Consider the following 18,531-nt stretch of genomic DNA (forward strand, 5'->3'; position numbering starts at 1 on the left):
TGTTAGCCTGGTTAGACAGAAGGGAAAAAAGTGACAGATGGATAACGCGGCTCTGTACTGATGGTGGTGACATTACGAGTGACCCACACACGATAGTAGACATGCTGGCGCATCACTTTTAAACAATTTACTCTTCCGATTCAGCCATGACCGAGGAAGAGGTACTGACATACATCCAGGATCTCCGTATGCCCAAATTGACGCCGGAGGCAGCGACCGAATTAGAGGGCGACCTGACGTTAAGTGAATTGACGGGGGCCATAGGGGCATTGCAGTCAGGCAAAGCTGTGGGACCGAATGGGATCCCGGTTGAATTTTATAAAAGTGCAGCAGATCACATTGCGCCTCACATGTTAATTATGTTCCTTGACAGTCTGGAAACGGGTGAACTACCCCCAGACCAGCGTATGGCCACAATCGTAGCTATTTTAAAACCCGGTAATCCGGCGGAGAGGTGTACCTCGTACCGACCCATTTCCCTAATGAATGCAGAAGCTAAAATCCTGGCGAAATTTTTGGCTAAGTGCCTCACGCCACACCTCGCAACACTCATACATCCAGACCAGTCTGGCTTTATGCCAGGTAGAAACACGGCATTGAATCTAAGAAGACTACATGGGGTGTTAGCGCGTGCAGAATACTTGGAGGAACCGGCGGTGTTGCTCTCCTCAGATGCCCATATGGGCCTTTGATATGGTTAAGTGGCCATTCTTATTTGCGGTACTGAAGCACTTGGGATTTGGTCCTAACTTTATTTCTTGGGTAAGGCTCCTCTATACCAAGCCATTGGCACATGTTACTGCTAACGGTCACATGTTGCATGACTTTCCCTTGGCACGGGACACACGTCAAGGCTGCCCGCTATCGCCATTACTTTTTGCATTTGTCCTTGAGCCTCTGGCGGCATGGCTACGATAGGAGCCAACGATCAAGGGCCTTAAATGGACGGACGACTGGGAAGACCGAGTGTCACTCTACGGCGACGACTTGTTGTTCTATTTGACCAACCCGAGGCGCTCTATACTGACCCTCCTGGATGTGTGTGCGGCCTATGGTGTGGCTTCAGGTTACACCATTAACTGGTCAAAATCCACACTCTATGTGCTTCTTGGCCCTTCGCCACTCCTCCCTGACGACTGCCCGCTTACAATAGCCGAAAACTCGTTCAAATACTTAGGGATTCATGTCACCACTAATGCCAGGGGCTTTTTCACAAAAAATCTGCAGCCCCTACTAGAGCGGCTTAAGTGGGATGTGCGCCACTGGGAGACATTGCCACTTAACCGGCTGGGAAAGGCGGCACTTTTCAAAATGATGGCCTTGCCTTGCTTCCTCTATGTTCTGGAAAACATACCGTATCCGATACCACCTACTTACTTAAAAGTGATCAAAGCGCAGGTCTCTAGCCTCCTATGGGGTAATAAGCCGCCGCGCATAGCCCAGGTCAAGCTGGTGAAGGGATGGTATGACGGTGGTATAGCGCTCCCTGATGTACAACTCTATTACTGGGCAGCGCAGCGCAGCTCAAGGTAATCAATCACTGGCTACATGTCCCACACTCTGACCCAGCATATAGGGCGGACAGGGCGCAACTCGGCACCAATACCATACTCTCTCCCCTCTATGACAAAAAATTGGCACTGACAATGTTTGGCCCACTAAGGCATACGCTGGTATCACCACCCCCTTTTTGAAATATTTTGGCCACCACAAGTGTGGAAGGGTATGCTCAGACATGAGTCCCTTGCTCACTGCACCATCAGGATTCAAGCAAGCCGGGCCGAAGACGGCTGTAATGCCAGAAACCGGTCCCCGGAAGCTTGTTTCCTTTCCAGTGAAGAATTGGCTTGGTAGTTTGGTCTGCCCTGTTCCCATGATGCACTGGGCTAGGGACAGACTAATTTGCATATAGCCAGGTTCTGAACTGGGATGGTGCAGTGAGCTAAAAAACGGTGATGGATCAAGCCCTGATCTGTTGACTGGGTAGGAGTGTTCTGATTAACTCAGATACTCTGTCCATCACCACCCCCTTTTTGAGGTATTATGGCATGCAGCACAGACAAAATTGGGATGGAGGGGGGTATTGACGCAACTTACTCCATTGTGGGACAACAAAAAACTGGGAAAGCTTCGAAACAGTAGAGTCTTCACCCACTGGGATGACATAGGAATATCGACAGTGTGGCAGTGTGGCACTTGTGGCAGGGTGGGGAAAGGGTATCATTTGAACGTCTCCAACAGTTATACGATATGGCGCCCTCTGAACGGTACAGATATATACAAATTAGACATGCCCTAATGTCGGTGATTCCTGCTGGCTTGGATATTCCTGAGGTGTCACCTATAGAGGATAGACTGTTGACAGATTTTATGCAAAAGAAGGCTACGTCATTCACATATCGAAAACTGATAAACAACTTACCTGACCCCACAGGCCCGCTCAAAGTTAAATGGATACAGGGCGTAAGTGAGATGGATGAATCCGAGTGGCAGGAAGCGTTGGCATCCCCAAGGGAGGCGGGAATACCTTCACGCCTTAGACTAAGACAACTGAAAATTCTGCACCGTTCATATTACACCAGACTAGTTTTACACAAGATGCAATGAATGGCCACCCCTTTTGTCTCCGAGGGTGTGGAAAGGAAGGAATGTTCTTTCACACGATATGGGAATGTCCCAAAATAACAACATACTGGGCCCAGGTACTGCGTACTATGTCACAGGTGCAGGGGGTATCGCTTGTACCTGACCCACGCAGATGTCTTTTACATGTGTGGGAACCCAATGATCTCACACGGCACGGACAAACTTGGGTCACGCTCGGAATAATGATAGCTAAAAGGAATATAGCGCAGAGATGGGGCGGGGTGGAGGTGCCTTATCTCTCAGCATGGAGCACGAAGGGGGGCGTGGCTTGTGCGCCGCTACGAGATGGCGGGTCGCGCTTAGCTCCGGGGTGACAGAGGCCGGCGAGGCTATTTACGATCCCCAACCTTGCTGTAAACTTCACGGAAATGGAGGTATTATCGTCGGAAGATGCGGTGAGCGGTTTGAGCGCTTTTTCGCTGCTCTTGCTCTCCGGTTTGGATGCCCCCTGGTGACGGTGTCATCCTCCTCAGAACTGTCACGGGTGGCCGCCATTTTGCGCTGAGGTGACAGCGCTCGCAATTCCTCTCCAGTAGCGGTAGCTCTCCTGGCATCCTTTGCTGCCTGCCTTTGCAGTTTACAGTGCTGCTCTTCTGGATTGAGCGTTTGGCTATCCCTGTGAAGCAGTCTCTATTGCAGCTATGATTCTGCTGTACGTATATAATTTTGGTCCCCACACATGACCAGATTTCTCACATGGTCAGTTATACATGGAAGGTGAGCAATATGTATCTCCTTTTTTCTGTTCCCTTTATCTGGTCTGAGGATGATATTTTTCTTCAATTGCTGCATTTTCTACTCCATGTATGCTTGGCATCTTTGGTGACGCGCTATTTGTCACTGTGGCTCATGGGTCTTTCTGCTGGAGAATTTCCTTTGTCCTGAGATATCTATTGGAGCTCCAATGCCACTATAACTTTCAAATATCAATTCTGTGGATCTGTGCAGTGTTGACCCTCAAAAAATAGCGAAATGTGTCTCTATATGGAGTATACTGATGCTGACCCCTTTTTTCTAAAGTGACTGCCACACTTTTTCTCACTACTCTGCCTCAGTGACGACAATAAGCTGTGTTCTATTTGGAAATCAGTCAGTATTTGGTCCTTTACTGCATATTTTCTTGGTTATAAGGGTATCCTGTTTTGAAGTGTCAAGTCTCTCTAACCCTTCTCATGGCTGACAGCATGGGCCTATCTCCCAACGCCAAAGACTTGAAAGGTAACCTGAAAATATCTAAACAAACCTCTCCTACTCAGGAGTTATCTCAGAAAGATGCTAGTACTACGCTGGACACTATTTTGTCTCGCCTAAATGCTGTTCACGACATTGCGCAATCGACCAAAACTAATACTGATCTTCTTCAGGTTGAAGTTGCAGCCATCAGGAATGACTTTAAAACCCTATCGCTTCGTGTGTCTACTGCTGAATCCAGAATAAGTGATGTGGAAGACTCTGCACGACTTCAATCTAAATCGCTGCAACAAATGGAACGCTCTATGTCTGCGTTGCGGAGGGACCTTACGGAGCAGGAAGATCGTAATCGTCGAAGTAACTTACATATTTTTGGTTTGCCTGAGGAGGCGGAGAAATCAGCGCCTTCATTGATAGAATTCCTGTACCAGTGGATCCCTTCAGTTCTACAGATCTCCTTTCAGAAAGACTTTGAAATTGAGAGAGCACATCGAGTTCCTACCTTCCGACCTAAATCTTCATATCAGCCCAGAGCGGTGATTTTTAAACCTCTGCGTCATCAACACTCCGAACAAATTCTTGCTCAGATGAGGAAGATCAAGTCGGTCTTTTGGGAGGGCCATAAGATTGCTATTTCTCAAGACTTTGCTAGAGACACTGTTATCAGAAGGAAAGGATTTCTTAATCTACGGAGAAGATTATTTGATATGAACATCCCTTTCTCCTTTGCTGGTCCTTCACGATTCCGTATAACTTTTAAAGGTTGTACTCAGCTTTTTTATGAACCTTCAGATCTTTCCGCCTTCCTGGATAATCAGATGGAGTCTCAGATGGATTCATCATCTTCTCCTGGTCCCTCTAGTTCCTGAGTGTCCTCTGCAGAGTTTGCGATTCTTTTGGCTTTGATGTCTTGTTCCGTACTAATGTTACAGTTTCGTTTTTCTCTTTCTTGAGTGTTTCTATTGTTTTTTAAGTCATGTTTTGTTATTTTCTTTCTGTATCTATATATGTATCCGTATGTGATGTTAATGTTTTATTATTACTTAATTGGTTTACTTTATAAGTCTCGTTATGTGTTAGTTATCCCCTCCTGACTCTTCTTCCTCTGTAGCTGTTATTCCTTGGATATTATTTCAATGGATTCTATTTTATGTTGTTTTCATTCTTGTTTGTCCTTTGTTTTTTTCTACTTCTTTTTGTTTTTTCTCGTGTTTCATTTATCTTATTGTTAATTCTAGTGTTTTTTGTTGTGGATTTCCACTTTATAAAGTTTGCATTAATACTTCTTTGAATTTTAAGGGTTGAATTGATGAAATGATCTTTATTACTGTTCTATTGTTATACTTGCTCTTACATTATTACTCATATTTGATATATTTTTAGTTATTATTTTTATTGTTATCTTCACATTTGTGATGATCTCTACAGTTTTTTTCCATTGCAACTTAGATTTCCATTATATTGACAGTCCCTGATTTCGTTTAATCTTTTCTTCTCTCCCTTATTATTGGATCTACTTTTGGTGTACTATTTCGTTGTTTTCCAAATCTTTCATATGAATTTTCCTTCTTTTCCTTCTATCTCTCTTTAGGATATGGGGTGTTGGCTTTTCAGCTCTCTCTCCTTGTTGGCCTTCTGCTCACCTTTCCATGTTCCCCCCTCGTATGGTTTTGGTCTTTTTCAGACCTCCCCTGGTGGGTTTCTCACTCTCTTCTTTTTCTCTTTTCTCTTTTCTCTTTCTCTTTTTTTTTCTCTCCTTTTCTCTCTTTTCCTGGATCTTCCGTTGGTGCTTCTATTTTGTGGTGTCTTTGGCGTATTTTTATGTATATGGCCTAATTTGTGAATCGTCTCCTTTTTTCATCAATGTCTTACGGATTTAGTAGTCTTGTGGAATTATGCCTGGTATGAATATTTTGTCCCTTAATGTTAGAGGTTAAATCATCCGGTGAAAAGATCCAAAATTTTGGATTATTGTAAATCCTTATCCTCAGACTTGGTGTTACTTCAAGAAACGAAAGTATCCTATAAAGAAGCGCTGTTGTTGCGGAAGGAGTGGGTCCTTGATGTGGCATGTTCTGATGCCTTGGGTAAAAAGAATGGTGTGATAACATTGATTTAAAAAAATTCTGGTCTATCAGTGATTTCTGTTAAACATGATTCTGAAGGTCGTTGGTTGCTGTCTAGACTTTCTAATGGGCAAGCGGATCTTTATGTTTTGAATATATATGCTCCAAACAATGATGATCCTTCCTTCTGGCGCGCGATCACCAAAAAATAGCTGATACACCACACAAAGGCAATCTAATTGTTGGTGGTGATTTTAATTTATAATTAGACCCCTTGTTAGACAGAAGCTCGGCTTTCTCATTCCGTCCTCCTAGGGCTCACAAACAACTGTTAAATATGTGCTCTTTGCATAACCTTCAGGATATTTGGCGTCTTCATCATCCTACCGGCAGTGATTTTTCTTTCTTTTCCTCTCCTCATTCTAGCTTCTCTCGTATTGATTATCTATTAGTTCATTCATCTCTTGTGCAATCCTCGTCTTCCCCGTACATCCTATTCTTGTTTCTGATCATGCCGCTGTCTCCTTTTCTCTCTTAACTCTGGCTCCTAAAAAAGAACCTCGTTCCTGGAGACTGAATACTGAAATCCTTCATGATGTACCTCAAGTTTTGGCTCTGCAGGATGAAATTACAAATTTCTTCTCTGATAATGTAGGCTCAGTCACTTCCCCAATAGTGTTGTGGGATACTTTTAAATGTACACTTAGAGGTCATATTATTAAATGTATGGCGAAGAGAAATGCGGATATTAAGAAAGAATTGCAAGATTTGGCAGATAATATTAAACATCACAAGCTTCTTTTTCGTCGTTCTAAAGATAAACAAACCTTACAAACCATTAAGAATTTGAAATATTCCTATAATTCTATTGTTACCAAGAGAGCTCATATTGGGGTTCAGGCCCAGAAAGCTAAACGCTTATTGTTGAAAAATCGCGCGGGTAAAATTCTAGCAGCAACATTGAAGTACCAGGAGTCCAATCTTAAATCTTCTCAGATATCTTCGATTACTGATACATCCGGCACTAAAAAATTTCAGACAAATGAAATTCTTGAAGTTTTTCGTGAATTCTATGGTAATTTGTATACCCCTACTAATCAATCCTCTTTTGAACAATGTCAGGAGTTCTTACGAACTATTCCTATTAAGTCGGTATCGTCAGAAGATGGAGACAACTTAGGTAGACCTATCTCATCAGAAGAAATAACTTCTGCAATTATGGCTACACGTTCTGGTAAGGCCCCTGGTCCTGACGGATTTCCTATTATGTTTTATAAAACCTTTCTACCCTCTGTAGTTCCTCACTTAAATCCCTTTTTGATACTTTCATTCAAAATAGCTCTGTGTCGGGCTCAGCAGCTGATGCTACTATTGTAGTGATTCCAAAAGAAGGCAAAGATCACTCTGACCCCAAAAACTATCGTCCTATTTCCCTTCTTAACATGGAAGCAAAGATTTTTGCCAAGATTCTTGCCAAACGTCTGGAATCATTTATCCCTAATCTTATTCATCCTTCGCAAACAGGATTTGTTAAGGGTAGGCTAGTTAGGGATAACATCCGTACCTTCTGTCATATTTTGGGCACTGCAAAGCGTTCTACCCTGCCTGCGGCCGCTCTGGCCCTTGATGCAGAGAAGGCTTTTGATAAAGTTTCCTGGCCTTTCTTGCATGCCGCCCTTCGAGCTCATAACCTTGGGGACTCTTTTATTAATATGGTTATGTCTCTATATGCCCAACCCAGAGCGAACATTAGAGTCAATGGGGCTATGTCGGCGTTTTTTAATCTTCGTCAAGGCACGAGACAAGGATATCCCTTATCCCCACTTTTATTTTTATCATCCATTGATCCGCTCCTTAGACTCATTGATCTCAATCCAGATATTAAAGGTTTTACTTTTGGTTCGAATCGTATTAAGACAGCTGCATATGCAGATGATGTCCTCATTTTTTCTGATAATATTGTGGTGGCTATTCCCGCTTTTACGGACACTATCGCTCTTTTTTCTAAAGTGTCTGGTTATACCCTCAACAAAGACAAAACGGAAATGTTTCCCTTAAATGCGTATTGTTTCCCAGCACATATGGGTACAGCTGGTTTCAAATGTCAATCCAAACACCTTAAATATTTGGGGATCTGGTTCTGTGGTACTCTTTATGACACAGTGGCTTATAATGAGGCGCAAACTCTCATTAAGGTACGTCATCTTCTGGATACATGGTCACCTAAACATATTTCTTGGTGGGGTCGTCTTCAAACCTTGAAAATGATGATTACACCTATCATAAACTTCGTGTCTTCTATGCTCCCTGTTAAACTATCTTCTTCCTTTTTTCATGAAATTGATTCCCTCACCTCTAAATTCCTGTGGAACGATAAGAGATCTAGACTTGCATATAAGTATTTGAGGAAACCTTATGATAGAGGAGGTTGTAATTTTCCTGATTGGGAGAAATATCAACTTGCTTGGCAAATATGCAAGTTGAGATACAAGTACACGTCTTCCATGTTGGTGATGAGGGTTCTTCTTTTTTACCCAGTAAGTTTTTCTTTTTTCTTTTGTCACCTGTTTTTCCCCCCTTGGCAGACTGGCGCCTTTTTTTTCAGGCTCTCATGAAATTCTATTAGCAAGAGGGTGCTTCATTTTCTCCTCATTCTAATCTCACATGTCGGCTTACTAATATCTGCCTTTGCATGGCACCTTCATGTGCAGTCTATTGTCGGTGTAGACCTTTTCACACATTCACAGTGGTGGTAGTACTGCTATCCTTTATTGGTCACAGTCCTTAACATGGCGACCGTGACCGAGTCTTTTCATTATTCACACACATTATTCACACACAGGAGTTTACTCTCCTCCTGATGCCATCATGACGACCTTGACTTCGTTGTCCACACCTCTCAGTGTCTGTTTACAGATTTGTGAGTATGTTGCTTGATTGTTAGGTTTCAGTTTTAGGTATTTTGTGTTTTTTCTCCTATTTTTGTCAGTCGTTTGTTATTTTTAGGTCTTTGAATCTTGAGCGCCATTTCAACAACATCATTGGTAACATATTTTACCATGGCGATTACGTTTCACGCTTACGAATGCCAGTACATTTTCATTGCTGTGCGCTGCTTTAAGAATTGGCACGCACTCACAGTGGGCTCTACAGCGGATGACTTTTTTTCTGGCCCACAAGCATTCAGGCTATCTGGTAGGTAATACTACAGACCTAGCTCAGGCTAGATCTGTTTAGTTTGATGTGGTGCTTTACACTGACATGGCTTTTTTCCCCCGAGTGTTGCTAGTTTCTATTTTTGGGCTCCGAGTTATCGTGCTGCAATTCTGTTCGTTCTGCCTGAATACTGATCTGCTTGAGGTACTTTAACTCTATCAGTAGCAGGCTGTGATTTATACATTCCCATATAAAGAAATATCTGAGATACATCGATGATGTATGTTTAATATGGGAAGGCGCTTTATCTAAACTACATGAGTTTCATCCTGGGCTCAATGAGCAAGATACCAATCTGCAATTTACGATTGAATGTAATAAACGGACAATCAGTTTCATAGATTGAACCATTTGTAATGATGAGGGTCGGTTATCTGTGAGCCTCTATACAAAACCTACAGCGAGGAATACGCAGTTGAAATAAACGAGCCATCATCCGCGCAATTTGCGCGATAATCTCCCTTTTGTCCAGTTTTTGCTGATTAAATGCAACTGTACCAGAAGGGAGGATTATTTTAAAGAGGCAAAGTTTCACAATCTAAGTTGGTGATGAGAAACTACCCTTACAGATTAGTGAAACAATCGATGAAACGAGCTTGGTATTATGATCGACAGGCCTTATTACAAATAAAAAATCATCAGGAAAGGAAATATGATTTGATCACCTGTGTCACAACTTTTGGAACTGAGTCCAACACAATCAAAAAGATTGTGTTAAAAAACTGGCACCTCATACAAAAATTGGAACTGCAATTAAAGCAACCTAGGTTCGCTTTTAAAAGGGCCAGAAATGTAAAAGATCACTTGGTAAGAGCATACAATGAACCCGCTCCTGTAACTTTACAAAATATGTGGGGTTTAATGTCTGTAGTGGGTCAATATGCATGTTGACACTGTGCAGCCTGTGCAACCACATTAGTGGTAAAATCATGTACCCTAAATGAAAAAGAATGGATTTTGCGACACCACTCAAATTGCTTGTCCAAGAATGTCATTTACTGTATACAATGCCCGTGGTCCTTAGTCTACATTGGGAAAAGAAAACAAGAGGTGAAGAAATGAATTATGCAGCACCAATCGCGCATTTGTTGTAAAATCACAACTGCACCATTGGTTGAGCATTATTTAAATAACTCACATACTCCCTCACACATGAAATGGTTTGTGCTTGAGATTGAGACTGCAGAATGTCGATCGTCTGCTCACACTCAAGGAGAACAGATGGATTTGGTCAGCCAAAACTGTGGAAAATGGATTGAATTTGTTTGTTGAATGGCACTCGTTGGTAACTCTGTAGAATTTTAGTTGAGGATCTGCATCTGTTAATATACTATCTGAATTCATTGTTATATATAGGATGCTACATGTATATATACTTGTTGTGGACTCCACTTGTATATTGATCTTATGTCTATGACCTGTTTTGCATTCATGATGTACAACATAGTTATTGACTTCTATTGTGTACTGTGTGGTCCCTTGCTTTACTATCTTTGGGCTCCACAATCGGGTATTGCTTTTATTAGATGTGTAATTCTTTTGATTTAGTTGCGTTATAACATTACTGGGATTGAGTGGATTCATTGTAAATTGATACTTGTATAGCGCACTACTCCCCCGCAAGGGTCTCAAGGCGCTTGTACGAATACCGCTGTGGAACCCATCCTGGCTTTCCCTGTGAGGTGTCCACTCCTGGGCCCCCCCAAAGTGGAGGCCAGGCATCCTTAGCGTTGTGGGGGCCGTTGTGGAGATTAAGCAAGCTATTGCCCGGAGTTGCAGAGTGGGACTCCATGATTGGAATAACCACCGAGGCGAGAATTATTAGGTCCGTGGAATTTTTGAGCCCAAGACCCGCCGAGGCGGGGAATTGAACCCTGGTCCTGGGCTAGACCTCTGCATCAGGGTCTGCCGCTCTAACCATTGAGCCACACTTCTCCACTCACTGAGTCAGTACACTCAAGATGGCTGACACGTTTTGATTTGAGACAGAGCAGAGGTTATAGGTTAACCTTTATGCAGCATTTGCACTGAATTTATCATCATTTACTGTGCCCTGTCTGTTCCCAAGTCCTAGTAATTCTGGGTTTGATAATTTGTTAGGATTTCTGTTAGGTGTATATTTTTGTATTTCTTGACCCTTTCACATTTTAATTTCACTTGGAACCGAGAGGACAAATTTAGTACAACCAACCTGGCCGACACGTTCCTGATGTTTTTTGAAGTTTGTTGACGTTTTTGGGCATGATACGAAGTGGAGGTTATAGGTCAACTGAGATGCAGCGCCCGCACTCGGTCTGTTAGTCGAGTGGAGAACGGATTGATTCCGGTTCTTTAGCAAGTAAGTTATCGCTTATGAATGTCTATGTTTGTAGATCTAGATCCCGAGAGTCTCTGCTGAAGGGAGTTTTAAACTGTATTGTGGCATTTCATTTTCAGGCCAAAACTTCTGATTCACGCCTACGGCTGATCAGTAAGTACCGCGTCTTTAAGGAGAAAATGATGTTGTATCATGTGTGCCTTAATAACTGTGTCCTAGTGTATAATGACATGCTTTTAGTTTTTAGATTTGGAGACAATTTATGTTAAAGATAAGAGGAGGTTCCTGTTCATGGTAAAGCTATTACGTATCCTGATGATTAGTCTAGTGTTTTACGGGCTTGGGGTCGATTGTAGGTTCCAGAACCATCGAGAGATATCTGGTTTCCCTCAAGTAAGATCGAGTGTTACACGGTGGTGTGGTTTTGGTCACTACCAATCACTGATGGATTTTTATGACTAGTGGTTTGGTTGGATGGTTAGTGGTATGGTTTTGCACGTCCACACACTTCAATAATTGTAGTTTGGCATGGTTTTTAGTTCAGCACTTTTCTGTTTGTGTATTTATGCAATATAGGGTGAATTTTAATTCCATTATCAAATTGAGTTATGAGCAGACAATACTGTTGAACACAGGGTTTTTCCACATGTTGATTATGAATGTTTCTGTTGTATTAGATTCATGGTGCAACACTACCGTCCTGAAGATGGTCTTGTGGATCTTATAGACCGTTAATGAGACTGAAACGTCGACGCTAATACACCTTTTTGTTTTCATTTATGTTTGCTGATGCATAATGAAATTAATGTAAATAACTAATTATTTTCAATGAATGGTTAATTCTATGCACTGCCCATACGTTTGTTCAACACAAAAGGTGTTTGCTACTACTACTAGTATATTATATATGCTGAGTCAGTAGTATATTTGTTGCCGTACATGATATAATAAATGTATTCTTTGTTGTTTTTTGATAAAATGGATTGAATCAAATATATATAAAATACTAATTTATGAGAAATTCGCTGAATTTCGAATACTTTGTTCACGCATGTGACAATTAGAAATATCAAGTTATAGATAAATGATTCCTCAAGGTACATTTGTATTTCGTTAGTGATTTATTCAGGGCATTTTATCGAGCAGGTGACTGATGTACAATCTGCTTGTTGTTTCTCCCAGATTACCTTTGTGGGTATTCACTTTTGTGAACTCCTTTTTTTGATCAATAGCAGCTACTTGTTTATAAATTCAGTAAGTGTTTCTATAATCTACAGTATCACAGTGACTGACGTGGTGTCCGATGTTTAGGTGTTTAGGTGCACACGTTCACATATTTCATTCATTTGCATCTATCTCTTGAGAGCTCTATAGAATCTTCCTCATATTGTTTCTGTGTCGCTAGTTTCTGTTTATTTCTGACATCAGTAGCACGATTATTCACCAGTGAACCTTTATATCATCCTTTGCTATTTCTCCTGGACTCATACCAAAGGGTTGGGGTGGTCCCTCATGTACATTGTACAACATATGTTTATATCCGGTTGTGTTTCTTTTATATTTATAGAGGCCCCTGAAGAAGGGATTCCCTACCCCGAAAGGCATTGGGCATCTCCATCATCAGAATGTTTATGAAATTTGTGTTTCTACGAATATTGCAAGAAACTTTGTTCACAATCCTTTGAGAGAAATTGAATGTTGTTCATGTTTTCTTATGTTTTTTGCTTGTTCAATTGATACAAACCACAAAATTGAATCTTTTATCAAATGAACAACAAAATGATATTTGAGAATTGTTACATTTTGCAATGTTATATAATTTATGAGTAGGTGGTGAATTTCATTCACAGCTGTGTGGCCAGGCATCAAGAGGAGTGTCACTTGTCTAAGTTTTATTTACAGTAGAGGCAGGCGACCTCTTCCTGACCTGCACACAAACCAGAGAAATATGGGCTAGTAATGTTTTCACTTTAGTAGAAGTTAAGGTGTGAGCAACACTACCCACATTACTTAAATGGAATATACCACCTTCTTCAGGACAAATATATTAGTTCGCTCCTCCCCAATGAATATCTTCAAATAAACATATTAATACAACATCTTAAACATAAATAAGCGAAACATCTGGCCATAAAATCTTTAAATTATACAAAAAAACACCAATGAAACGAAGACAATATCCATAACCAAGATAAATCCACATATATGTGCAAGCCCAGTATCCTGTGGCAGAAAATGATGGTTGTGGCACGAGTACACCCACTGATACATCATCACACCCTCCACCAACCTGTGTCTTTACAGTCTAACATCCATTCATCTGTGTACCTTCCGTATCCTCATATTACCATTTATATCAGCTATGTTTATATGTGATGTATTGTTAATTGTATAATTTATGTTGCATATGAAGGTACACCTCTGTGTTTCGTCATAATATTTTTTATGGATTGTTGTTTTATTTATTACATATTTTTGATTCCTTTTTGTATTTGTGCTTTCAAAAGGTACTGTGGCAGCAAATTTGGTTGAGTGTGGAGATTGGATGTAAGAAGATTGTTTTTAAAAAAAAGTTTTATAAGAGGAATAATCTGGTATTTGTGATTAAATGCATGCACAACATTATAGGGCACTTCTATCATGGCTGAATAGTCAGATCATGCTTTTTCAGTAACGTTTGGCATTTGAGCTGGGATGTTCTCGATCTTACACACCTCATACAGAAATGAAGATACATGTTGATGCGCCTTATACAATTACCTAAATGTTTTGCCAATTTCTAATGATCTGTAATTAGAGTATCAATCTTTGTGTGTATAGGTAGAATTAATGCATTGTTGTCATCTAACTTAAAATAAGGAGCCAACAGCCTATCATGCTTTTCAACTTACTAAAAATATTTCTAAAAGAACTCTCAGTAGTACACATTCTGTTTTATTTGAAAACATGTTCTGCTCATATTTGATGAGATCTTAGTTTGAATGTAAATAAATGCAGTGTAGGATATCAACACTCAAGAGGATGACTAACAACCATGGGAAATGTGCACCCTGGGAATATATAAACAGATGAAAAAGCTAAAACTGCATTCCTCTTTGCAGACTTGCAGTTTTTACGTGCAAAGCGTGGTGTCACCATCATACAGAAGTCCAGCCAACCTGCTTCGCTGGATAAATGAGGCTTAAACCTCCTCACTGGGTGATGGCTGAGAGTACAGCTCTCTATAGAAAGGAGGCCCGAGGCATTCTCAAAAAGACCCTGTCTCTGAGGAGTGGGATGGTCTTTGGATGCCTTGTGTTGTAACCTTTGAGGACAATGATAAGCCACCTTAAACACCGCATGCCTCCTCCCTTCCATGAGCTCTAAACATTTGAAATGCAGTTCTGCCCTTCTAAGTCCCTGATCTAATCCTAAATAGGCCTGGGCGTAATTTTAATTCTTCCGGCGTAATCGGAGTAATTTAGTTAATTCTGTGTTACTCTTTGACACAAAATTAGTTATAATTAACCCTGCGCATAGTTCGCGAAGTAGCGCTACGCGTAGCTACACGAAGTGCACTTCGCACTACGCAAGCTATGCGTAGCACTACACGAACTGCGTAGTACCCTGTTTGCGATGATTGCACAGTGCCGGATGCTTGTCCGCACTGTGCAATCATTGACACAGTGCGAGCAGTCTTTTACTGCCGCTCGAGTAGATTTTTACTCGAACGGCAGCTTTCTCAACGCGGACTGGTAGTTTCTCATTGCGAGCGGTCGCGAGCATACGCGACCACTCGCAATGTGAAACCTGACCTCCCCGCATTGACAATCTCGCCGGGAGGCTTATTTTCCACGCTCGCGATCGGCAACTTGATGTTGCTGACACGCGAACGAGGAAAAGTCTCGCCAGGATGTCATTTGCTTGCTCGCGGTCGCCAACTTGACGTTGAGGCTGGCGAGCAAGTAAAAAATGACTGCTGCACTACGCTACGCGTGTTTGCACTGTGCTACGTGCAGTTTGTGTAGTGCGAAGTAGCTCAATCTTCGCAAACTACGCGAGCACAGCGTAATGCTTTGCCCAGGGTTAGTTATAATAACACGATTACTCCTGCTTGTATAATTAAGACTAGTTTGTGGGAAAATAATCCTACCGCGAGGGTGCCCCCACTTGCTACATGTGTTCTGCTGCATTTAACGCTATTTCTTAGTGCAGAATGCATCCTTGCATCCATTTTGCACTCAACGGTGCATTTTGTGCAATGAAAATAGCACTAGATGCTGGAAGTAAGATGGGGGTATAATTCTACCCCAACAGTACATTTAGGGCTATGTCTTAGTGCAAAATGCCTTCTAGTGCCCATTTTCAACGAGAGGAGGGCATTCTGCGATAAGATAAAAAGCGCTAAATGCTGTGGGTAAGTTCTGTGACAATCCTACCCCAAGAGCACATTTAGCAAGCGCGAGCAGCTTCTTACACTTGCTATTTGTATTCTCTTGCATTTAGTACTATTTCTTAGCACAAAATACATTCTCGTGCCCATTTTGGATTCAAAAGGGCATTTTTTGTGTTAAGAAATAGCGCTAAATTTAGAATTGCTTTTCTCGCATAACTTTGCATAATCTTGTGGAATTTTTAGGTAATTCTGCATGATTATGCTGTATTGAATTACTCGAGTAACACCCACTCTTACCCCTAAACACAATCTCTAGATTCATGCACGATATGGTCTCTCAAAATCAATTTATTATCAATGCCCCATGTGACTCCAGAACTATAGTGTAACGTGAGACCTACCTCAGATGGCTGAAAGAGCTGTTGAATACCAATCCAGACTGTCAGTTCTTCTTTTACTTGTTCAGTGTTCCTACAAGGTTTAACTTAGTGTTTTTGGTTTTAGAATCCTTTACTATAGGCCAAGACAGCATCTTCATTATGATACATTTGCAACCAAATATATTATGTATATGTTTTTAAATACTCTGCAGTACTTACGTAAATCTCATCTCTACTGTTGGGCAGAACATCATGTCTACAAATTGAATTGGTATCTTCTGATGTAGAAATGTTGAAAGATATGTCATTCCGATATACTTCGTACTAGTATGCTAAAAACCTGATAAAAAATATTTTAAAAAGGGTGATTGGCACAGTCTTTAGCAATCTTCATTTGCATAAATGCACACTTTGTAATAAAGGTATTGCAACAAATACCCCAGGATACTCAGAGAAAGATATCAGCTGAGGAGGAAACCAGGCAATAATCGGTGGGAAGGTGTGAGCGTTCAAAAGCAGTAAAGGCTGGCAGTGTGCCCTGAGTGTCAGTACTGCATGAAGAGTGCTTTTGGGTCTTTGCTGGATATGTTATGCCACACGCATGAGTTTAGTCAAGGAAACTGCATGCCCCATGAAGCCACAGGACTCTAACATGACTTCCAAGTTACAGAGTATAAGTTCCTTGTGGTTCAGAGCACCCTGGCTAGGCAATAGAGATACATAATTGCTGTGGCCAGGACCTTATTGCCAGAGTGTTGTCGTTCTACAACACTATTGCTAATCTTGAAAGTGGACACAACACTGAATTGGATTTTGAGAAGTATTCTAAGAAACTACTTATATTTAAGGAGCTGAACTTATATTTCCAAACACTGTTTCAGGAGTCATACTTTGAGGATTATGAACCTTTATATTGTGCATCGTGTTGTGGCGAGCACAAATAATGCTCATCCCTGCTCACACTTTGATGACCTTTTATTTTGAAACTCATATAATATTAAGGTATCGACAAATAGAAAGTAATTGGTTGTTGTCAGGGGAACTGTATAATACTACTGTACATTTATCAAGTTGTAGTTTAGAAATCTGTCACTTTGAACATGATTCGAATCACATACCATGTTCATAAAACAATGAAGGCAGTTGTTTGTAGTGTTAAATTCGTAACCGGCCCGTATACTATTTGCATTAATTTCATAGATGGTAATTATGTGTCAGCTCGAGGAAGGCAAAGAGTTATAGCAATCTTTATAGAGTTGGAGACACAGGGATTGTTTAAAAGTGCAACATATTAGAAGTCAGGTGCTATGGCAAGAATGATCAAGTCATTAAAGGCTTTCTCTTGTATTTAAGTGCTCAAGCTCTCCCAGTGAATTTAGTGTGTAGCTGTTTAGCTAGGCCGAATGGTGAAATCCAATTTCTCAGTTTTCTCGTGTATCCCATTCCATTTTATCCAGGTCTCACTACTTCTAACAAGGAAGAGCCAGTGTGTGCAACCAAGTTTCGGTGATAAAACAGACATCTGGTTGCACAGATGTGAGTCAGTCTCATATTTCTGTTGCATGTTTGGGAATGGACCGTGCATTACAATAGAGTCCTTTTAGTACATGGGGTTTGTTGGGAGGTTCAGCCAATGGGTCGTTAGAAGAGTCTTCGATTCTAGAGGTGGAGGTTATTGAATTGCATGGTCCAGTACAAACAGGGATGGAACGCTCCCTGTTTCGGTGAAAGGAGGTTGCGCATGGATCAGAGCAGGAGAATCTACGCTTGTAGCACGAGTATAGCCCTTACAGATAGAGTGGGATTTGAAGGGTGCAATATGGGCAATTGGTCCTAAGATTTATGGGCTCAATAATGCAATAACACTGCAAAGAGGGGAGGCTCACCTCAGTGGGTGCAGATGCAGTGTTCCTGGAGCATGGCGACATTCAATCGCGGACAGGCTCAGACGTGCTTGTCTTTGGCATGCTAGTGGCAGACGACACCCTGCACGTGTCCATTGCACGTCGGCACCAGGCTGTCAACTTATGAGAATCTGGGGGGAAATAGCTAGACCGCAACTATACAAAAATGGCAGCCGCTGCAGTGTACCTGATCAAAAGTGAAATCCCTAGGCTCCCTCCGCAAAATCGGCAAGCCGTGGCTGACCTGGGACCTCAGGAATGGCAACATGGCCCAAGTAAGCAGAATAAAGTATGAGTGCAAGATTAAAACACAGGTAAAATAAGTAAAATCTGCACAGAATTGAAGTTATGTCAAATACTTCTGTGCTGTATTCTAAAGATTGCTTTTGTTACTCTTGTGGTGTTGCCAGTGAATGAAAACTTGTACCATACATAA

This window comes from Lissotriton helveticus, chromosome 11, assembly GCF_964261635.1.
Source record: "Lissotriton helveticus chromosome 11, aLisHel1.1, whole genome shotgun sequence".
NCBI lineage: Eukaryota > Metazoa > Chordata > Amphibia > Caudata > Salamandridae > Lissotriton > Lissotriton helveticus.